Here is a 24,896-nt window from a genome sequence, read left to right as displayed (position 1 = left end):
AAAACTATGAGTTTACTTCATTTGCTCCAGTCCGCCACTTCCTTTTCCACTGGATGAAAAAAAATATATATATGTGCCAGGAGCAGAGGATTCTGGGGGCCAAGAGTGGCAAAGGTTTCTGTGTGATCTCTGGAGGTTGTGCATCAGACCTGGGCCAAAGTGAGCTACAGGAGGATAGCACCTCATCTTTCTTATGCAGGTGGGACAGGAAAGGAAAGCCAGGGTCAGAGTCAGTGGCAGGTGGAGGAGTTCCAGAGCTGTGGGCAGTGTGGGTGCCTGTGGAGCTCTCCGAGTGCCATGGAGAAAACGGCAAGAAAAGAGCTTTGATTATAGCTTAAGTGGGCTCTGGTCCTGCCACCCACAAATCCTGCACTGCAGCAAAGACAAAGAGTTCCTCGTGAACATCCAAGGGCACACTCCCGGAATACCAAATCACAAGGTGTACAGGACTTGGAGGTACCCCGCAGCAGAAAACTCTGGTTTCTCCCTCTCTGAACACAGCCTTTACCCTTTATGAAAATCAAGAGAGCATAAAAGATGACAACAGCAGCCAGGCCGACTTTTGAACCTGGAAGAGATGGAGGAGGAAAGAAGGTGGTGATTTGAGCCAACTCTCAAAGCACTATTCAAGCAGAGATCTTCCCTCTTATACAAAGATAAAATACAGACAGACTACTCAGGATGCCCCTAAAGAGGTTCCTAATCTGATTCCAGGAGGGAATCAGAAGAAAAAGAGAGCTGCTGCAAGGGGAAAAAGTAGGGTTCATCCAACCTTAGAACATACAACATCCTCTTCAGTGTCAAAGAAGCCTTTGTAGATCAGAATCCTGCTGCCAACCTCAATGCAGATGATCTTTTAACAGATGAGGAAGATGAAGATTTTGAAGAAGCGAGTGATGATGATGATACTGCAGTTCTTCTTGCAGAACTGCAAAAATTTTAAAAAGAAAGGGCAGAAGAGCAGACCAGGAAGGAACAAGAACAAAAAGCTGAAGAGTAAATTCACATGGAGAACATTCCAAGTGGAAACCCTCTTCTTAATCTCACTGGCCCATCCCAGCCTCAGGCCAACTTCAAAGTTAAAAGAAGGTGGGCTGATGGTATTGTGTCTCAGAACTGCGCAATACCCGAACTTCAACTTTATTACAAAGCAATAATAACAAAAACGGCATGGTATTGGTACCAAAACAGACAGGTAGATCAATGGTACAGAATAGAGGACATGGACACAACCTAAATAAATACAATTTTCTCATACTAGACAAAGGTGCCAAAAATATGCAATGGAGAAAAGATAGCCTCTTCAACAAATAGTGCTGGGAGAATTGGAAATCCATATGCAACAGAATGAAACTAAACCCATATCTCTCACCCTGCACAAAACTCAACTCAAAATGGATTAAGGACCTTGGAATCAGACCAGAGACCCTGCAGATTATAGAAGAAAAAGTAGGTCCAGATCTTTAACATGTCGGCCTAGGACCCGACTTCCTCAACAGGACTCCCATAGCACAAGAAATAAAAGCAAAAATTAAAAACTGGGATAGATTCAAACTAAAAACCTTTCTCTCAGCAAAGGAAACTATCAGCAATGCGAAGAAAAAGCCTACAGAGTGAGAGAAAATCTTTGCCTCTCATACTTCAGATAGATCACTAATCTCCAGAATCTATAAAGAACTCAAAAAACTCTACACCAAGAATACAAATAATCCAATCGACAAATGGGCTAAGGAAATGAACAGACACTTCACAGAAGAACATGTACAAGCAATCAACAAACATATGAAAAAATGTTCAACATCTCTAGTAATAAGAGAAATGCAAATCAAAACCACCCTAAGATTCCATCTCACCCCAATTAGAATGGCGATTATCAAAAATACAAGCAACAGGTGTTGGCGAGGATGTGGGGAGAAAGGTACACTCATACATTGCTGGTAGGGCTGCAAATTAGTGCAGCCACTCTGGAAAGCAGTGTGGAGATTCCTTAGAAAACTTGGAATGGAACCACCATTTGACCTAGCTATCCCACTCCTTGGTCTATACCCAAGGAACTTAAAATCAGCATACTACAGAGATACAGCCACATCAATGTTCATAACTGCTCAATTCACAATAGCCAGATTGTGGAACCAACCTAGATGTCCTTCAATTGATGAGTGGATAAAGAAACTGTGGTATATATATATACAATGGAATATTACTCTGCCATAAAGAACGATAAAATTATGGCATTTGCAGGCAAATGGATGAAATTGGAGACCATCATGCTAAGTGAGATAAGCCAATCTCAAAAAACTAAAGGACGAATGATCTCGCTGATAAGTGGATGATGACACATAACGGGGAGGGTGGGAGGAGTTAGTGTTAGGGTTAGGGTTAGGGAGGGGGGCAAGAATGGAGGAAGAAAGGACTGTTTAGAGGGAAAAGAAGGGTGGGGGTGGGGGGAAGGGAAAAAATAATAGAATGAATCAAACATTACCATATGTAAATTTATGATTATACAAATGGTATGCCTTTAACCCATGTACAAAAAGACAAACAACATGTATCCCATTTGTTTACAATAAAAATAAAGAAAGAAAGAAAGAAAGAAAGAAAGAAAGAAAGAAAGAAAGAAAGAAAGAAAGAAAGAAAGAAAGAAAGAAAGAAAGACAAAAGGCTGGTAAATGATACCCTGCCATCCAAATTTCATGGAAAAATATGTTAAGTAGTATGGTATTATGTGCTTAATTAAAGACTGTAAAATGTTAAAAAATTGTATGCCCAACAAAATTTTACCTTTAAACTCAATACTTATCAAGTTTTAATATATAGGTGGATTTGATCAACTGCACACTCATATTCAATTAAACATTATCATTATTAGTTAATACTAAAAGAAAAACTTCTTCAAATTACAAACTAATAGAAACTATACAAATGTATATAAACATTTTGTTACAAAGGAGTATGGTGAGAAGAAAAAGTCTTCCAGTCACAAAAATATACTACCTGGGGTTTGCATTCTGTAATGAGAGGGGTAACTGAAATGAAAAAGAGAAATCATACACATTTTTTTTTTTTTTACTGTTTAATGAGATAAGGTCAAATATTTTTTTAAAATAAAGTGAGAATGAAATCACAACAGCATTTTCCAATGGATACTTTGAAAGGAATGGTGGTGCCATTTTAAAATGTCACTCCTTTAGTACACTGGAAGTTATCTTCCATGAACCTACCTAAACTAAACACGGAGAAATTCCTGTCCACCTTCCAATGTTCAAAAGAGGTACAAATGTCTACAAAATTACCATGTGGGATATCTAAACAAAACCAATAGAAGACCACGAAACTATTTTAATTGTCATTACATAGGCTCTAATCTCACAGGAAAAAAAAATATAAAGGCAGCAATTGGAGGAAGATACTGCCCATGGGGAAGAAGATGCTGCCCATGGGGAGGAAGATAGTGCCCATGGGGAGGAAGTGCCCATGGGGACTGTGATCCTCAGTACTTTCCTCGGAGTGTGATACACTTTAACTTGAGGGGCTGGGGTTGTGGCTCAATGGTAGAGCACTCACCTAGTACCCATGAGGCCCTGTGTTTGATCCTCAGCACCACATAAAAGTAAAGATATTGTATCCATTGACATTGAAGTTTTAAAAAACTTGAATGGTTTTCAAAGGACTGAACCTTCTAATTATTAAAACAAATTCTGATACTTTAATTCTATTTAACACCTTTGAACTGACCAGAACTGTGTATGTCTTTATCAATTCTTATTACTATAATGAGTATTTGTGACTTTTATTACAGTCTAGATTTCTTACTCAGCTATTGAGCTCTCTGTAAATAAAGACAGTGACCACCAGACACACCTCTTGTCCTACCACTCAGGCTGTTTCTTGTTGCACAGGAGCCTGGGTCTGGGTTGAGACATTCTACTTATGAAACTCTTAGCATCTCTAGTCTCCAGAGGGACCAGAGAAAACACTGCTTTCATAGTGAACAGTTCAGTTGAAACAAAAAAGGTCAATTTTCACTCTTGCCATGTTTCATTCTTTGGACTCTTTTTCAAGTGAATTAAAAGAGCAACACGAATGGGACAGCTTGAGAGTAAATGGACATACTTTTTGACAGAAGAAAACACAGATGGAAATAAAAATGGCCAAAATAACAATAAACACTGACTTAAGCATATTATCTTAATTTTTTCTATCTAATCTCATTTGTTCTTCTTTCCTTCCATCCTGTAAAGAATAGATTCACCTTATTCTTCTAACTTACATCCACAAGGGAGAGCACCCCACGAACACACACCCCCTTTAATCCTTATGGCATAAAATCATTTTACCAAACATTCTCATCTCAACAAAAACATTTCAGAATTTTCACTGACAGGAATTAAAACTAAAAATTTAAAATAAAAATTTAAATTTAAAAAATTTAAAAATAGTTACTAATTATCTAACATTTAATAGTACCTTTGAAACCAGAGTTCTGTGATGAAACTCAGTTTGCGGCTTCTGCATGCAGGTGAGGGTCTGCACAAGTTGCAACACTTCTCTTGGCTACAGAGGCCTGCATCTCCATCTCCTAATGTCGGTCCATCCATCAAGCGCTGCACATCCATTTCTTCTTTCTGAATTCTTGTCTCATGAAGTTGAAGAATTTACTCTGCAGAACAGAACCCTAGCACTGTAACACCAGACTCCATGGCACGTTTCCCTCATTAGGTCACTCTGCTAGGGGTTTATATAGATCTTGGTTCACTGCTTTTGGGCCAAATTTGTGGTAATAAGGACTTGGAACCATACTAAATGCTATTGGTCAATTCTTTTTCTTTTTTTTCTAGTACTCACAGATTTATGCATAGCAGCCGCAAACTGAAAATAACCCAACCTTAATCGACACGTGAGCAAACGCACTGGGATATAGCTCAGTGTCAAAGACTTGCCTCGCATTGGCCAAGCTCTGGCATCAACTCCCAACTCCAAAAAAGATAAAGAGAAAAAAAGAGAACCCTACCAAAAAAAAAATAGTAAGAAAAAATGTGAATAAGTAAATTTTATCAATACATAAAACCATATTGATGGAGACACACCCAACTCAACTAAGCTCTCTATTCTTAGCTTACTACTAAATTAACCTTAGGCTTTAAGATTTCATAAAAGTTATTGTGGATGCTGTTCTAGAAAACAGAAAATGTAGCCCATTTCTTTTCACCTTATAGGCTACACCTTGACCTAACGTTTTTATGTATAATTCTTGTGCTTGCTGAAAGCCTTGTTAGGTTTTGCTGAAGATGGTGGTATACAGACTGATATTGCAAAAGGTGGTAAGGTTTATCAGGGTTTATCAGGATCCTCTAGAGGAATATGAGGCACCACCAAGTCCTTTGAGTTTTAAGCAGTTACTAGTAGCACTCTGGCAAGTAGTCTTGTTAATTAAATATTTATGTTTAGGGCTAAGCATAGTGGGATATCTAATCCCAGTTTGGGTCTTAGCTATAGTGAATTCAGGTGTCCTAAGACTACTTTCTTATGTCATTTTTATTATAAATAAGGCTTTCTACAGCTTAGAGCTCAGTCTTATTTAATGATTATCTTAATCACACTTTACATCACATTGTATTAACTAGGGTTAATTATGACCACGGTGGTGGGCACAAAATTTACCAGTCCTATTATAGTATAACTTGTCTAACTTTCATTTATATGTTAATTTTAATCATTCCTCTGTGTGTATGACCAATCACTGGGGTGTGGTTGAGCAAAGCCTTGTGAGCTACTTATTATTAGTGAACTTGACACCTGCACCTTTTGATCATTATCTTGATATAGAAGGCATTCTCACTGGGGCAGAGATGCTTGCATGTATAAGTTTACTATAAGCTAATAAAGAGATCAGGACCAAACCTTTGTGTTTAAGGAGTATAAATACTCATCTAAGCATTGTCAGTGTTTAAGCTACATCAACTGATTATAAATTTATGTAACTGTATATTGACTTGAAATAAGACACATATAGGGTGTGTAAAATAAAGTATTATGTAAGTATTATGTTAATTAGTAAGGGTATAGGAAGATTTCTAGTTGCTTGTGTTCATTAGTGGGACTTTAGTATAAAAGAAGATTAAATTTTAATACATTAGTATGGACATACTGGGATAGAAGGTAATAAGTTTTAGATCACATAAGAACATTATCCAGGGGTAAGGATAAGGTGCCAAACATTGTGTAGGTAATACGAGGGGTTCTTGTGAAATTCTGTTTTGTTTTTGTTCATCAAGCATAAGTATATCAACACCCTAGGGTTAATTATGCTAGACAAGAAAACTGACATTATAGTAAGTCCAGTTACAATTGAATTGATTGTGTCAGGGACTCTGACGCCAATGGTGAGTGGAAGCATACCTAAAAAATAAAAACCATTAAAGGCATGAGTTAGTTATATTGGATCACCTTCAAATATGACACTAATCCATTGTGATGCCTTCCTTAAGGAGAACTTGAGAGTGAGTTACAAGTTATACCCCTGAGGTAGGAACCAGATGCCAGATAAAGTTTCAGATTAGCTACCCCCAAGTTTCATGGGATCAGAGCAAGAAGAGGGACACATACACAAGGGACACAAGAAGAGGGCTGGTTGATGGTTTTGTGGAGGATGGTAGACTAACAGACCTCTGTTGGAAGGGGCTATCCATTTGGATTGTGAAAGGACTATGACCGTAATGGGGTATGTGCCACCAGTAAATTGGATGTGCTATGCAATACTAGAACTTTTGTCAGTGAATAATATCCATATCTTCAAAGAATTAGCTATGTGGGATAATTAATATGTTTTATGTACTATGTGAGATTGATGTGCTTGCTTATATGCACGGGGATGGGTTTTAATGTTGATTAAACGTAGAATGTAGTAAGTACTTATTTAAAGTTTTTATGGATATACATTACATACAAGAGCAAGCATTAATGCACATTATAAATGGAGGTAGTTTTGTAAATAGAATAATTCATAGTGACATAGAAGTCAAATTTGGAGGAACTGGTCAAGTGTTAGTACAGGGAATAGTTTAAGTCAGTAATATCAGCTTTGGGAGCTGAAGGTGGAATTTGTTCTTTCTTCCCTGAATTTTTCTCTAAGAAGTTAAGTTTAGGACTTCTTTTTTGGTTTACAAGATCAAGGTAATACTTATATTATTAGGGCTCTTCATTTAACAAGAGTGTTTTTGAGTAAGCTGACAGTTGGAAGAATAACGAAAATAAGAGTGAAGTAAAGGATGGATACTAGCCAGCCAAGGATGATAAATGGGCATTCTACTGGTTGGCCTCCAAACTCTTCCCTCTACTTTGAATGACATGTCACAAGTCCAACTGGTGTGATGGCAACAACCAGTGAGAAAGGAATGTGTGGTCACCACAGCTCTATGACAGGCACTGCAACACAACCACAAAGCACTGTGGCTGGCTCTGTTATCCTTGCTACCAGTCCCTCTCATACCACCATGAGCTCTACAAGAACAGGCACCATACCCTGGCCACCACTTCAACACCTGGATCAGGGTCTCTCCCATGGCAGGCATTCAACTGATCTTAGATGAATGGATGAAGATTCTATTATAGTCTCAAAGTCTGGGTGCCCCACTGCAAGAGTCATATGCTGAAATCCTATGCCCCCAGCCTTGGGAGGTGGGGGCTTTGAGAGAGGATTAGATCTTAAGAGCAGGGACTTCAGCAATGCAACTAAGGCCCTTTAATAGAGTCATTCTCTCCGCTTTTGCCATGGGAGGACACAGTGAAAAGGTGCCACCTAACCAGACAGGTAGTGCTGGAGTTTTGAAACTTGGACTTCCCAGGCTCCAGAATAAAGAGAATCAAACATTTGTGATTATTAAGACACATATATTATGGCCTTCTGTTATAGAAATCCAAATAGAAAAAGAGCTTCTAGCAATACTAAGATTCATGAGTTCCCAAGTTCATGTGTCCCCAGCATGACAACCTCTGTTATATGATGCTTAAGAAAGTGGACAGAAGGGAAAAGGAAGCTTTCTTGAGGTGAGGTATTTAAATACATAAACATTCTGAATTACCTGGAAGAACCAGGTGTGGGATGGACAATTAACCAAAACTGCAGGGAGTAGCAATGTGCAAATGTGAAGGCAAAATGTATTTACATACTGGAGCATTTTCATCTTGGGGGGAAGTACACTTAGAATTAATATCCTGTTCCACAAAACAATTACTTTAAAAGTAAAAAATATTTGTGTGACTGAAATCACTGTGTTCTTAGAAACATAAATGGTTATTATGGTATTATCTTCTCTTAAGGTAAGTTTCAGGGAATTCTAACTGTATCAAGATTAAATAATAGTAACATCAAATCTCTTCTCAATCAAATGAGATGTAAATAGTTAAGGTAATAAACGTTTTTAATAAATGTTCAGGTTTCTTTGATACAGAATAACACCTGATATTCTGCAGATGCAATTCTGGATTGCAAGAAAGGACTGGGAGGACACAGCCCAATAGTGAGCAAAGGAGGAAAGGCAAGGAAAAGGCCAGATGTGAGGCTGGGGTGCTCTAGATGCCAGACTCAGAGGTAAGTAGATAGGCATCAGAGGCCATGGACTTTGGGGCGGTGGGAAGTGTGAGGCTCTCTTCAGTCTGAAATTGAAAGAGAGAAGGAAGGAGGCAGAGAGAGCATCCAGAGACCTTACGGGATCTACACATCACTCAGGTCTCAAACACAGCTCCCTCCCTCGAAATCCAGTGGGGACAAAATGATAGGAACAAAATCCCTCAGATGCTGAAGCCCTCTGTATAAAATGGCATCACTTTTGCATATTATCTACAAATGTCTTCCCTCAGACTTTAAATCTTTGCCAGACTACTTATAATGCACAACACAATGAGAAAACCATATAGAAAGTTGTCCTGCTGTATCATTTAGGGTTTGGCACAGATGCTAAGGTTCTGAATGTTTCAGTCCATGTCTAGTTGAATCCACAGAGGCAGATCCTAGGACTGTGGTGAGCTGACTGTATTTAGAGTATGTCAGGTACATACATGTGAGATGGAGATGGTGTCTTCAAGGAAGGGGTACGATTACAGAATGTAAAAGTTTCAGACTGGAGACAATTATATAGAAAGCTATACTTCCTCTCATGAACCAACCAGACTCATGATCCAATGTCCACAAGGTAATCCAGAACTTCCATTGTTGTATCCGCTAGTTCTATGGGAAATTTGTTATTAAAAACTTTACTTTGAAAGGGAATGATAAAAATAAAAGAATTTGGAGAAGAAAATATTATCATCAATAGGGAAAAACTAATAATATAAGTATCCAAAGAAATGGGCATAATGGTTAGAAGAGCAAAATAATGTGATGTGAAACATTTGACAACTTTATCAAATTTAAAGCACCTGATGACAAGGGGAATCACTATGGCCATTTGATATTATTTGTTATGAATACAGGTGTCACTGGCTACCTGGCCTAGCATGTTTCCAAGTGCCTTACATTAAGTCAAGTAATCGGCACAATAACCCTAAAAGAATACTTTTTACTCCCTCCACTTTGCAGATCAGGAAATGGGATACAAATCTGTTACCATGTCCACCAGTTGTGGACCTGGACAGCTAGGGGCTTGAGTACAGTTTCAGGAATGGGTCCCTGGCCAGATTAACCCAATAGTGGGAAAATTCCCTCCCCTGGTTTTGAGGTCAGGCACTCTCTGGCTAATGAAACATGAACAGTAGTTTATCAGGTGGCTTGGGAACTTGCATGCTCTTTCTCAAAAGACAGCTACTTGAAGCAGCCTTCTTCCACTTCCCCCTCCCACATTAGGAGAAGCACACAGCTTCAGGAACTGACAAAAGACAGCAGAGGCCATACAAGTGAGCTGGCACTGCAGGAGGCAGAGTGCCAGTTACATGAGCCCATAAGCCCCCTCTGTGGCTAAAGGCAATTAGGGTTAGGGTACTCAGTTGCTGCAGACTGAACACTCCCCAACAGACACACCATTCCAACTGCAGCTGTTCCCTCTCTTTCTATTTGACTGACCCATTTTAAAATCACATCTCTAGCCATGTTCCATAAAAGCAAACCACAAAACTAGCTACAGTGAGGAGTTGGCCTCACACCCTAGCCCCAGCACTTAGTACAGTACATTAACACTACTTCTGTAGGTTCTAAAATGATAACAATAAATCCCAAGTAACTCTGTGGAGTTTTGGGGGTCACAGGCTGGAGGGATAAGTAGCTCAGAAGGATAAGGCTGAAGTGTGGATTTTGCTGAATGGACTCTTCTATGACCATATGAAAATCATCATAATTCATTCTGCTGAAGTTCACTGCTCATGGACACAGGAGTATAGGACCTGCTGAAGGGACCAACAGAGACTGTGGGACTAGGTGACAGGAAAAGGTAAGATGCATATTACCTCAGTTTACCCACAACAACCTTCTCTCTGAAAATGACCCACAGATGACATACCTCTGCATAAACCACCTCCCTTGAGGAATTCATCTGGTGTCACACCAGGTCAAGTTACACTGTGCTGTTTAAAAAAAAAATACCCACTCCAATCTGTCCCTCATTCAGAAATTCAGTGCTATAACTTCTGCACTCAGAGAAAAACATACTATTTAGTATTTTGGCACCACAACAAAATCCTCATCCTGATGATGCTGTGGGTAAAATAATGAATCTAGACTCCTGTAAAGCTTCAGTGTCCTTGATTTTCCTCACAGAAATTCTAGTCATAATGTTACCACCTATGTTTAAGAGGAACAAGTTTTATTTGCTAAATTGTATTGTGACTTTATGAAGTTTAACAAAGGTCACTGACATTACAAAGAATTTTCAAATATTTTGAGTACTCTACATTCTTCATAGTAAAAATGCCTTATTTCTTTTCTATGCTCTGGTACACCTTCCTATTCCATCAGAATCCAGTCATTTCATCAATGCACATATACAGGATATCTTCTCTATGCCAGATGTGAAGCTACATGACAGAGCTGCAAACACAGAAAGGAACTGTTCTTACCTTCAAAACCAGGACCATATAAAGTAAGAAATGTGGTAAGTGCTACAGTGCAGATGAACGCCCACTACCCAAGACAGCTGCTTACTCACTTGCAAACAGGGTAAAATCTGAGGCCTCTCCAGTTCTGAGTAAGAGATAAGTAGAAGCTACTGCAATACTTTAGCCCCATAATAACAAAGGTCTATGTTTGTAATGGTCCAACAGAAACATGGCAGAAACCACCCCAAGCATCACTTAACTTAGGTTGAACACACTTAGAAACTGAGAAACACTGATACGATCAAGACCAGGGAAGGAGATGAGAGTAGATCCCTGCCACAATGGAGCTGTGAAAAGAGGGGGACTTGTGACACTGACTTTAGAACAAAATGGAAATATTTAATCCACATTCACAAGGAGACCACTCACCTCACAAACCACAGCATAGATAGCCTCTGCCTTTACCCAAGCCCATCTGTTACTCCAGCTACTTTCCTCACTCAGATTTAGATTAACACCATTAGTTATTAGTAAATTAGTAAAGATTTAGTCCTGATCAGGAATATGTTATAAAACTGCTGTTAGCCTGTTAAACATACTAACTCCACTGTGTTGGGAATTCCAAGGTCCTTACCCAGCAACTCTTACAGAGAATTCAGGATGGTTTTTCAAGACTTGCTGGCTTCTTGCCCAGTGGTGTCACATCAGTCAAGTACGTGGTACTGCTGCAGACGTGCAGTTGGTTGATGCACACCAGCACAAGGCTTATTATTTCCTGGAAGGTAAAGAATCCCCATCAGATACCACCCGCTGTCATAAAGAATATGAAACCCTGACTTAAGAAAATAAGTCTGGCCCACAGCATTTTCTGTTAATCACAAAGAAAACTGATGTCTTATTTAAAGGACTGGAAGATAGATAATTGCACAGGAAATAAAATGTTCTTCAAATAATTGAAGTGATTTTAAATCCTGAGTGTCATTTTCAAAGAGGAAGGGAAGAGTAACATCAAAATACTCATTGTACAATTGTGTTTGTATCATATCATTTAATGCTAGTCTAAATGAGTCCATCATAAATGGCAGTCTATTATTAAGTAACCATCTTTCCTGGACAGTTTTGACTACCTTAAAAGATATAATTCTTTCATTTTATATTATGAAATCTTTTTTCCCTTCTTTTTTTCTTGGTGTTCCTGCCATGATTGATACACACACACACACACACACACATTTCTTGTTTCTCATCCTTAGCATTTTTAATGCAGTTATTTTTCCTTGCTTTGAGGGTTATGACATCTTTATTTGTCTGCTTGTTTCTCATTTTTTTTTGTCTCTTCCTGCTACCATTAACAACTAAGTTCCTTTGTTCCTCATTCCACTTTTTCTCTTTTCTCCTCCTTACTGATAACCTTCAGTTGCTATATCTGTGTTCTCTCAGTTCAAGTTTTAAGCATTCTAAACTTCTTTTTAACCTTCCCATCACATTTTCTTTTTTCTTAGTGAACTGTATTTCTACTATCTTTTAGAACTATTTGGTCCATGTCACTGCTGCCCCTACCATTCATGCCACTGTAGTTATTAATTATGTGGATGGCATAGTTTACACCTGCCACTTACTATAATGCCAGTTCTTGTTCACAGTTATTGTTTTTGCTGCTGGCAATTGCTGACCTTGCCATTTCTATTTTGGGGTAATTAGTATTGTAGATGTCATAGTAGATACTGGGTTATTTATTGTAATGCTGTATATAGTTTGCTTCAGTTTTTTAATTTTTTTCCTGCCTCTTCTGTGAAGTGCGAGGAATCTACAGAGAAACTACAAGTTCACAGGGAATAAATTCTACTACTAAACTAGACCAAATCCAGCCAAAAGACAGCTCACCTTGTCTACACTCAAATTAACCGTACACAAACTTCAGCAACACTATTCCTAAAAATCACAGAAAAGTCAAACCCCTAGAACAAATGATTAAGTCCCAATAGAAACAACTGCCAGGACCCTTAGTTTCCACTCATGGACCTTTACTTCTACAGAAAAAACAGAAGACGCTTTGGCAAGAGAAGGCCATGCCCTAAAAAAAACCCACATGTAATACTGGAAGATAAATCAATCCCAAAAGATACATAAAACCCAACCTAGGAAAACATGAAATATGAATAAACAAGGTAACACAATACCTTCTCAAGTTCATGATTCACCAACAACTGACTCTGAAGATATTGAGATACATGAAATATCATAAAAAATTCAAAAGAATGACTAGAAAAGTGATCAATGAATTCCAAGAGAACACAAATAACAACTGAGAAAATTAGGAAGTTAATAAAGGATATGGGTGAGAAATTCAATAAGGAGTTACCATGTTGAAAAATAACCAAACATAAATCTTAGAAATAAAAGACAATCAAATCAAATATTCATCTGAATGTCTGTCCGTATAGACCATGCTGCAGACACAATCTCAGAGGTGGAAGACAAAGTGCCAGCATCAACAGACACTACTTAAAGAAAGAAAATAAACAAACATGATAGGAATAACAAGAAGTCTTGGACATTAAGGGATCAAATTTAAGAATCACTGGAATTAAAGTGGGTTATGAGATACAACTAATGGCATGGATAACTTCTTCAGGGAAATAATAACAGAAACTTCCAAATCTTGACAATGAGATGGACATCCAAATACAGAACCCCAAATAGGCAAGATCAAAAACAAAAAACAAAAAAATTCTCCATAATGCATTGTAATTAAAATGCCAAACAAAAAAGAATAGAATTTTTAAAGCCTCAAGAGGAAAATGTCATGCCACCTTTAGAGGCAAGCCAATCAACATTACTTATGACTTCTCAGCATGCTTAGAATGATGTGTCCCAAGCGCTCAAAGAAAATAACTGTCAAACAAGATTGCTATATTCAGAAAAGCTATCTCTCAGAATCAGAAAAGAAATAAAAACCTTCTCAAATAACCAGAAAGTCAAAGAATTCATGACTACTAAGCCATGGTTACAGAAAATAATTACAAAAATATTCCACACTGTGGAAATTTTTAAAAAACTATAGTGCTCAGAAGTAAAAAATCCTCATTTGAAGAGTAGTTAAGCAAATGAGAAACAGGACCAAATTTAACATAAGAAATAAATCAAAATGGCAGAAACTAATAAACCTCTCTCTGTAATAACATTGAATGTAAATGGTCTCAACTCTCCAATTAAAAGATGTAGGCTGGTAGAATGGATTAAAAAATAAGAACTAACTGTGCTGTTTGCAAGAGACATACCTTACAGGGAAATACAGGCATAGGCTGACAGTGAAAGGATGGAAATTGATACACCAGGCAGAGTCTGAAAACCAGCAAACTAGCCATTATCATTTCCAATGAAGCAGAATTCAAGCCTAAATTAATCAGAAGAGATCAGAAAGGTCACTTCATACTGGTAAAGAAAATGATCCAGCAAAATTATAAAACAAAACAATAGTTATGCCCCAAACATTGGTCAACCTAATTACATAAAACAGGTAACACTGTGATTAGAGCCTCAGATAGTTCTCAGAACTTCATAATGTGATTTAAACACACCCCTCTCACCAGTCACACACAAACTCAGTGAAGACTCTTCAAACCTAAAAAGTATTTTAAAAAAGAACTTAACAGGCACCTATAGAATATATCATTCAACAATATTTGAATATAATTTCTTCTCTGCTGCTCATGAAAACTTCTCCAAAACAGACCATATTTTAGGTCAGAAAGCAATATTTACCACACATGCACACACACACACAAAAGATGTAATTCATCACATAAATTCTGATCACAGTGAAATAAAATTAAACACCAAAAAACCTACAGAAACAATATAAAGAGATTGAACAATACAATTTTAAATAATGATTGGGTGATTGAAGAAATCAGAGGAGAAATTAAAAAGTTCCTGGAATCAAATGAGAATAATGATACAACATACCAGGAACTCTAGGACACTATAAAGCCAACTGTATGGGGAAAGTTGACAGCTGTAAGCACATGCATAAGAAAATCAGAAATCTCAAAAAAATAAAAAAAATAACCAACATAACAAGGCATCTCAAGGCCCTTGAAAAACAAGAGACAACAATTAAAAAATACTCCAAAACAAGTAAAAGGATATAATTGATTAGATTTGAAATCAATGTATTTGAGAATAAAAACACAAAGAATCAATGAAACAAAGAATTGGTTTTTCAAAAAGATAATCAAGATTGAGAAGCCCTAACCAAACTAACAAAAGAAAAAGACGCAAATTAATAAAATTAGAGAAGAAAAATCACAGGGACATCACAGAAATCCAGAGGATCATTGCGAACTATTTCAGAAACTTACACTCCAACAAATTGAAAAATCTAGAAGAAATTGAAAGTTTCTGGACACATGTGACTTGATGAAATTGAGTAAGAAGGACACAGAAAACTTAAGCACACCAGTAACTAGAAATGAAATAGAAGCAGTAGTAAAAAGTCTTCCAATGAGGAAAAGACCAGGACCAGAGAGATTCTCACCTGAATCTTCCAGAGCTTTCAAGAACTAATTCCAATGCTCAAGTTCAATGAAACAGAAAGGGATTGAACACTTAAAATTCATTCTATAAAGCCAGTATCTCACTCATACCAAAACCAGAGAAAGCACATGAAGTAAAGAAAACTACCAACCAACATTCCTAATGAACTCAGAAAAAAGCTATTCATAGTGTTAGCAAGTTGTATTTAACAACAGTATGTTAAGAAGACTGTTCATCATGACCAAGTTGTTTTCATTCAAGATGGAAGGCTGGTTTAACTTATGCAAATCAAAAAGTGAACCACAGAATCCAGTCTAATACTCCGTCAAATTCATAATAACGGTGCTGGTCTTGAGTGCCTGTCTCAGTAGACAGCCTGTGATTTGCATGCTGTATTCCCCAACAATCCCAGACCATCTGAGAGAAGGGCTGCACATGCCTTCCCCCCTTTCTCCTTTGCAGTAGGACCTCAGGGTTGTGCGGTTCTTTCTTACACAGCCAGGTGCCCCAGGGGGAGTCATTCCACTCCAAGCTGCAGTGGTTATTTTTACTTTCTCCATCATTATTTCAGGGGTGGGCATTTGACCAAACTCTGGTTAAGGAGACAAAGAGTCTGGTGTGGAAAGAGGTTCTGGAAACATATTCCTCTCTCCTAAAAAAGGGCTGAAGGAAAAAGTGGTCTCTCTTCTTTCTCTGGACACTGTCCTGTCTGGACAGAATAACTAGAGCCCTGCAGCCATCTTGCTATGGTGGACTGGCAGCCAGTCAACAGATGGACAGTGAGGGTCGGTAACCCTGGGTCCACTCTATCTCTGGTTTAACAAACTGGCTTTGGGAGTTTCACGAATGTGGCACCAAAAGAGAAGGAAGTCAAAGTGAAGGGTGTGAAGACCAACAAAGCAGTGCTGAAAACCACCACAGACACACATGTGCTGTGTAAATGCTCTGCCACTGAGCTCCTCGTTCAGTACCCCAGCTTGTTCTCTTGATGCACACATTCCATGGGGCCACAAAAGGTTTCACAGTTAGCAATACACAGAAATATTTAGAAACAAAAATGTTCTCTTCACCATAAAAAAATAAGCTAAATACTCCAACATTAAGAAGTGGCTCAACTGATTATCAGTAATCCTTGTAATGAAATATTAAATTATGGTCAAAATTCTATTAAGAAAATGTAGTAGTACATCAGACTTTATTAAATAAAAATTAAACCCAACACAGTATGTAGTTGACCCTACTTAGCATTAACAAAATACAAATATGCTGTAAGTTCCAGTGCGCACACACACAGTGTATCTAAATGGTGGACTGTAAACTATTTAAATTATTCTACTTTTATACTGCAGTATCCTCTCGTAAACTTTTCCATAACGTCTATTAAATGTAGAACAAAAAACGTAATTTTTAAAATAGCTACTACCTCATGGAAAAAAAATTTACTACCTAATCTGCCAGAGATACTAAAAATAAAATTTTTACAGTAAAACATCTTTCTCAATTTCGTCCCCACCCTCTCTACTCTTAGCCTGTACTCACGTGCAGTCACCTTCACCAACAAAGGAGACCTACTGCCATAGAAGACAAGTCGGGAATGCAGGGCCAGGCAGGAAACAAGCTCAGGGACATTGAGACACACTTAAGGAATGCTTGGTCATTGTTCTCTTGGCCCTAAGCGTGAGCTGTGACATGACGTCACATCAGCTTCCTGAATCACAGTCCCTGAATGGAAACTACAGAGAAACCTGGACAGTAAAGGAAATTAGAATGCAAACTCTGAACACCAACAGAAGATTAAGCGAGAGTCAAGAGCAGAATGTGTGAAACGCCCAGGCATTAGGCAAAACGTATTAAGAGGTACAGGGTTAGCTAACAGGACTTAAAACAGAGAAATTTAAAAATTTCAAATTATCTAACATATAATACCTTTGTTAGAGTCTCACTGAAACGCCAGTTCACTGCTTCTGCAGGCAAGTGGGGGTCTGCTCAAGCTGCATGTCTCTGTAGCCCAGAAACGTCGCAGGTCCTAACTATCGTCCGCGCCTTCAAGCGTAGCAGGCGACTCCAGCAGCTCACCATCCACCGCTTCCTCTTTCCGGAGTGGCCTGGGCGCCTGGGCCTTGGCCACCGCTGCCACCACCTCCGAATTTGAAGAACTAGCTCAGACACGAAACAAGAAGCAGGGCACCACGGGAAAGCTGGAACACCACACGTGGTACGTGTTTAGGGGTTTATATAGCCCTTGACTCACTGCTATTGGTCCATCCTTATGCTAATTAGGGTTAAAAAGAAGGACCAATGACATTCCTCCAAATTTATGCTAATTAGTGCGTGAACGTACTAACGCTATTGGTCCAAATTTATGCTAATTAGTGCGTGAACGTACTAACGCTATTGGTCCAAATTTATGCTAATTAGCGTGTGAACATACTAACGCTATTGGTCAGTTTTTTGAATATTTATTGGCGATTCATTCATAGCAATTCATCAACATGTGCATGAATTAGCTCAGACGCAAAGCACTTGCCTCGAACTCATCAACCCTTGGGTTCGATCCCCAGTTCCAAAAAATAAAAGACAAAAAAGATAGCATCATCAAAAAACAATAAGAAAAGGAGAACGCGTGAAAAAGCAAGATTTATCAATACATAAAACCTTACTCAAGACACTCTGCGCGTCTGCCCCCCCCCACCCCCGCCCCACTTTAGTTCATCTTACTTGTTGCACCGCCACCAGGAGGGAGATCTTGCATCTGCAGGCTGGGCAGTGTGGCAATCAGATCGGTGTCAACTTCTGGGAGGTGATCAGCCAGGAGGATGGCATTGATCCTACCAGCATATACCATGGGGACAGTCATCTGCAGTTGGAGCGCATCAACGTGTACTACAGCAGGGACACCGAAGGCAAGTACCTGCCCCCCGCTGTGCTCATGGACTTGGAGACCAGCTCCATGAACTTAATGCACTTGGGCCCCTTTGGGCAGATCTTCAGGCCAGACAACTTCGTCTTTGGTCAGAGTGGTGCTGGGAACGACTGAGGCAAGGGGCACTACACAGAAAGTGTGGAGCTGGTGGACTCGGCGCTGGATATTGTGAGAAGGAGGAAGAGAGCTCTGACTGCCTGCCAGATTTCCAAATGGTCCACTGCCTTCGTGGAGGGACTGGGTCTGGTATGAGGAGCCTCCTCATCAGCAAGATCCAGGAGAAGTACCCAACAGGATCACCAACTCATTCAGTGTGGTGCCCTCTCCCAACTGTCAGACACAGTGGTGGAGCCCTAGTCCACCAGCATGCTTCCATTTGCAAGACATTTCGTAAGTCAATACTTCAAAAAAAAAAAAAAAAAAGAGTAAGGCTTGTAAGGGATTTAGAAAGGGTGGAGGAAACTGAACAGGTGCATGTGGAAATATGTTAGGGTAATCAAATGCTTTCATATATTATTTTTCATAGTAGTCTTACAACATACATGGTTTATAGCAATCTGGAGAACAATACAACTAAAAATAATAAACAATATTTTATGCTAGTTAAATTTCAATATAACTGAACATTCTCTTTAAAATATTTAGATTCTAAAAAATGATGCTAATCTATCCAAAATGGTCTTGGCTCCAATTCTAGCATCAGTTTTCCATATGTCTTGAAAATCCTTGTTGGGATTTTGATTTTAAAGGCATCTATATATTCTATGCATTAATTTGGGAGCAACTCATTTTTTGAATGAACTTTTCTTTCTATTCATGAACATTGCATAAATAACTCATGTTGTATCTGAACACTCTTTTAAAATTTTTTATTGGTTGTTTTTAGTTATGTATGACAGCAGAATCGATTTTGATATAATTATAGAAGCATGGAATATATCTTATTCTAGTTAGAGTTACAGTCTTATATGTACCTACTGGTGGGATTCACTGTGTTGTTTTCATGTATGTATATGGGAAAACTATGTCAGATTCATTCCATGCTCTTTCCTTTGCTTACCCCCCCATCCTTTGCCTTCATTCCCCATTGTCTAATCTACTACATTTCTATTCTCCTCTCTCCGCTCCTCTTATTGTGGGTTAGCATACAACTCTCAGACAAAACATCCAACCTCTGGGGTATTTGGAATGACTTACTTCACTTAGCATGTCCATCCACATGCTGACAAATGTCATAAAGCCATTCTTCTTTATGGCTGAGCAATACTCCATTGTCTATATATACACACCACATTTTCTTTATCCACTCTTTTATTGAAGGGCACCGAGGTTGGTTGCATATCTCAGCTATTGTCAATTGAGTTGCTATACATATGAGTGTGGTGTGGTACTGAAGTATGCTGATTTTATATCCATCAACATATACCGAGGTGTGAGATAACTGGGTGAAAAGGTGGTTCCCTTCCAAGTTTTCTGAGGATTCTCCATACTGCTTTCCAGAGTGTTTGTACCAATTTGCATTCGTGCCAGCAATGTATAAGTGCATATTGGTCAGTTCTTGAAGCCCAATTTTCATCATCTTCCCCCATTTTTATTTTCCCATGGAAGCTCAGAAAGTGGGAGGCTGAGGTGGTGGGATTGGGCTGCAGCAATGAGTGGACTGCGCATCTGTAGCAGATGTCCATATTGTGTCTGGACCTGGCCTCCAAAGGATGACAGGTTGGTGCACCTTGACTCTCCTGGGCACTGTGACTGCACCTGTATGGCAGGCTCCACCAGGCTGCAGGTCGTGCTTGCCACTTGCCATCTGACCCACCCAGGCCACCACCTGGGCTGACACTCTGCCACTCCATTGTTGGCTGCCACTTCTTGACAGGGATCAAGAGGCCAGCTGCATGGCTTAGGAGACAAGGTGAGCATGTCACCTTTACTTTACACTTGCAACTATATGTTATTTAAATTCAAAACATTTCCATGAGAAGAATATAATTTGACATATTCACAAAAGCTCTCAAATATATGACTGAAAAAAACAAAGGTGAACAATCATATCTGCTTCTGCCTTTGATCAATTGAGATATCACACATCATGGAGCCTCTGGAAAGTCCCACCATGTACTCATGGAAGAATGAGAAGGAACCAGGCAAATATATTCTTGGTCTTATTGTACAGAATAGACTTGAACTTTCAGATCCATGAGACTGGCTGGTACAGGTGTAGCAGTTAGGACTGTAGTAGTCATTGAGAACTTTGGCTCCAATATCACACTGGCCTGGATCAAAATGCAGCTCAGCACTTGCTCGTCGTGTATCTCTCTTGCCTCAGTTTCTTCATTCATTCCTTTGTTCAGGAAAAGTATCCTGGAAGCCTGTCATAGGCCAGGTACAGTTCTGGGTTCTAAGAATACTTCACCTGGTTTTGGTGTTTTCCTATAATTCTTACCTTGGAATCCTATCCCCTGATTCAGGGTCTTTAAGGGAATTATATCAGAGAGTGGAGCCCTCAGACTGGAATCACATGTGCTCCTATAAAATGGACTCCAGAGAGCTCCCTCACTTTCTTTCAAGACAAACTGAAGGGCTTTACACAAAACTCCTGACAGATATTCTTTAACACTGTCAAGGTCATGAGAAACAAGAAGATGGGAAACCAGTCACAGACAAGAGGAAACTAAGGAACCATAATGACCGAGCACACTGTGGGAGCCTAGATTAGTTCCTGGATCAGAAAAAGGACAGTAAAGACAAAAGAAAGCCTGGAGTTAGGTTAACAGTGATGCACCAAAGTTGATTCTGTGGTTTGGAAAGAAATACCACAGCGATATACAATATCACTAGAGGAAACTGAAATAGAAACTGAAGAGGGTTCAGGATATACAGGAATTCTCTACACCAGTTTTGCACCTTTGCTGTAAACCTAAAGTTATTACAAAATAAAATGGTTACTTAAAAAATAATTAATACTCACACCCTCATTTCCACCCCCACCAAAACCAAAAAACTTGAATTTTCCTTTCAAAAATAACACACTCATTTACATATACACACACATAATTGTACATTCTCCTCAGAGACTTGTTGCACTCCCCCATCAACAGAAGCCTCCAGCCCTCCATAGCCTCTGGGTCCCCTGAGGCTCAATGACGTCTTCTGCAGACGTGCCAGCATGAAATGTGCCTCCCTGGTCATAGGAACCTCCTGGCTGTCAGATCTCTCTCTAGCTGGGGGAAGGCCCTGTCAGCCTGGGCATTTACACTTGACAGTTCTTGGTCAATGGCATCCAACGAGTCCATGCAGTTACTGATCTTTGGGGCCATGGGTTGTCCCTCCTCTTTCCCTCCACCAGCTGCCTTTTTTTCCTTCTGTACCATTCTTTTCCTGCATCACCGCCTCTCCTACTCCCTCCTTTTCCGCTGCTGCCGAGATGGCGCATTTCTTAGTCCCCACTTCCTTGGCCTTCGCCCCAGGCTTCCCCTGACCCTGGGGCCCCGCGCACAGCCTTCCAGAGCCTTCTGCTCTGCAGGGCTACGCGGCTCTCCGAGCTGACAGCCATTTTTTCTGGCCGTTCTCAGCTCCCACAGAGACAGAGGCTGCTCACGGGCCTTTGAAGGAGGCAGAGCATCTTGGAGTCCCCCTCCCCGGACTGCAAGCTGAAGTTCCAGGCGACTCCTATGCAGAGTGCACCTCCCTCCGCAGTGGCCACGGCGCTGATTTAGGGCCAGAACTCCTGGGGCCTGGCCCGGAGTGGCGGTTGGGGCGAGAGGGAACTTGTTGTCCACCTCCGGGCCGCTCGTTTTGATAAAAGTCCTTTTCATTCTGATGTGTCTATTTTTAGCCCCTTTGAGTGCACACAGATTTAGAGTTTTAATATTTCCTGTCGACCGACCTTTGTAAAAGATGTCTCCCTTTACCTCTCGCTTCCTGTCATAAAGTCTATTCATCTGATATTAGTATAACTAAAACTGCTGTTTTTCAGTACTTTTACTTTCAACCTATGCTCTTATATTTAAATATATCTCTCATAATTGGAATATAATTAGAATTGTTTGTTTCCTGATCTAATAGTTTCGGCCTTCTACTTCAAATGTTTAGTTCACGTAACATTAAAATAATTACTGACATTGGTAGATTTAAATATCTTCCCTTTCTGTTTCTTCTATTTGACCCACCTGTTATGTTCTTCTTTCTTGTTCACTTTTATATTAATCAGTTTAATTATTTTGCTTTATCTTTAATTTGTTATTCACTTTTTAACTCTTCTTTGACTATCCTAGAGATTGGAATTCATGTTCTTGATTTATTACAACCCAAACTAAATTATTACCTTTAATGTTTTCCAGGTAATGCTAAGACCTAATGTCTTTTAAATTCCATTTATCCCCTCCTGCTTTTTATTCTTATCATTTAATTCTTCATAGAGTTTAAACTCTGGAAGACATATCACCACCACCACCACCACCATCATCTCATTCTGTAAGTCAATATTCAATTGTATTCATACAAAATACTTCTCTGTTCTCTTGCTTGTCAAGACTTTTTTGATGTCTGATGTTTTCATCTTGTGGTTATTACCTTTTTCTTTGAAGAAGTCCTGTATTTCTTGCACTGCAGGACTACTGACAACAATTTATCTCAGGGTCAGTTTTTGTTTTCCTGAAAACTCTTCATTTAACTTTATTTTTCAGGACTTTGGAGGTCACAGGTCTAGAACAGCAGTTATTATCTTTCAGCACTCTTAGTTATGTCATACTATTTTTTGTTATTTCTGTTGAGAAATTGTCAACCAATCTCTCATTTGAAGCTAAAGGTTTTCTCTGGTTGCTCTTAAGACATTTTTTTCTTGGAACTGGAAGTTGAGCCCAGGAGCCCTTTCCCACTGAGCCACATTCCCAGCTCTTCTCAGTTTTGATTTTGAGGCAGGGTCTCTCTAACCTGCCCAGGCTGACCTCAGACTTGCAGTTCTGCCTCAGCCTCCCCAGTTGCTGGTTTATAGGTGGGCACCACCCTGCCCGGCTGTTTTTATTTTTTTCAAGAAATTTTCTTCTGATGTTCCAGGAATATTGATACCTCTTCATGTTTCCTTCTTGAAGTTTGTAGAGCTTAATGGTCTGTGTCTTTTGCCTTTCATCATTTGGAATGGTCATTTCTCTCTTCAAATATTGCTTCTGTTTTGTTCTCCCTCCCTGCTCCTTCTGAGATTCCAATTTCACGTTTCCTAGAAATTTTCACTATGCTACACGTATATTTCATGCTTCTCTGTGTCTTCCATTCCTTTTTTTCTTACTCTGTTCTTCAGTATTGATGTTTGACAATGACCTGAGTTTTTTCACACCTTGAATCTCATATGTATAACTCATTATTAAATCTACATGTTGAGTTCTTAATTTCAGTTCTTGCTTTTTTGAGTATTACATTTTTCTTTCCCTTTTTCCATTTCATTGAACATTTTAAGAATAATTATTTCAAAATCCTCATCGGCTAAGTAATCATAAAGGTGTTTTTACCCTCTTGACTTCTGGTCATACAATCATTCTCTTTTTATCTTAAGTAGCTTTTCAACCAAATTATACATGAACGTAATACATGAAAAAATCATAGTGGCTCCAGGTCATATCTTTCTCTAGAGAAGTTTCACCTTTCCTCTCTGAGCAGGCAGAACGAAGGCTGATCACATAAATAAAAGCAGATGCTAAACTTTGCTCACCCAGGGTCAGGCTCTACTGCTTCTCCAGAGTAGAACTCTCCAAAGTCCTTAATTTTATTATTATTTTTTTTTCCTGCTCAATCAGAAACAGAAATTTTCTTTTCTGAGACTTTGTTCTCAGTTTCTTAGTTTCTCACTCCCTGCAGCTTCACTACTTAGCAAATATCCTGGGCAGAACCTACTATATGCCAACTCTAGTGCTTCACTCAGTCCTTCCCAATCAAATATGAGCCTTTCAAATCTCTAATTTTCTATCTCCAATACTGCAAAATCACCCCAAACCCGCTTATGGGATTTTTCAGATTCTAGGACCCAGATCTGTCAAATTTATCCAGGATAAATGTACCTGCATATTCTCAGCTATTCCCTCAATGGTGGGCTTTTTCTCTAGAATCTTGAATTCCCTTCGTGATTGTGTCAGTAGATCACTGATATGTTTAAATAGATGTTTTATGTTGTCTCTACGGCTTTTTCCATGCTCCTGCCAAGGGTTGCATTGGTCTACTCTAAGCTACTCTATCATATCCTGAAACGGAAGTTGATTTTTCACATTACACATTGTCACTTAAGAGAACTCAGTGTGCTGCTGAGAGAGGTCAGTTAAGACTATTAAATACTAAGTACTTTATGGCAGACACATTATAAGTAACTTGAAAAGGGGTCTAAAAGTAATTCTTAAAGGAAAGATTGTAATTTTTTAAGGTT

General features: G+C 39.1%; 1 long non-coding RNA gene and 1 pseudogene across 2 annotated transcripts in view; one reads left to right on the top strand and one right to left on the bottom strand.

Moving 5' to 3' along the window:
- LOC306641048 overlaps nt 1-17,650 on the bottom strand; it is a 38,574-nt gene extending 20,924 nt beyond the window's left edge. Inside the window, exons 1-2 of the long non-coding RNA XR_013757998.1 lie at nt 17,508-17,650; nt 4,468-4,681 (exon numbers count right to left, since the gene is read on the bottom strand). This is a non-coding gene — a long non-coding RNA (uncharacterized lncRNA). The remainder of the gene's footprint in view (nt 1-4,467; nt 4,682-17,507) is intronic.
- On the top strand, nt 366-3,513 carry LOC306641375 (spliceosome-associated protein CWC15 homolog; annotated as a pseudogene). Its single transcript has 2 exons — nt 366-1,173; nt 3,390-3,513. The product of its transcript is annotated as a spliceosome-associated protein CWC15 homolog (transcript).
- Nucleotides 17,651-24,896: the final 7,246 nt, after the last annotated feature.

This window comes from Sciurus vulgaris (genome assembly GCF_902686455.1).
Source record: "Sciurus vulgaris genome assembly, chromosome: 12".
Taxonomy (NCBI): Eukaryota; Metazoa; Chordata; class Mammalia; order Rodentia; family Sciuridae; genus Sciurus; species Sciurus vulgaris.
This window is presented reverse-complemented; position numbering and strand designations above follow the sequence as displayed.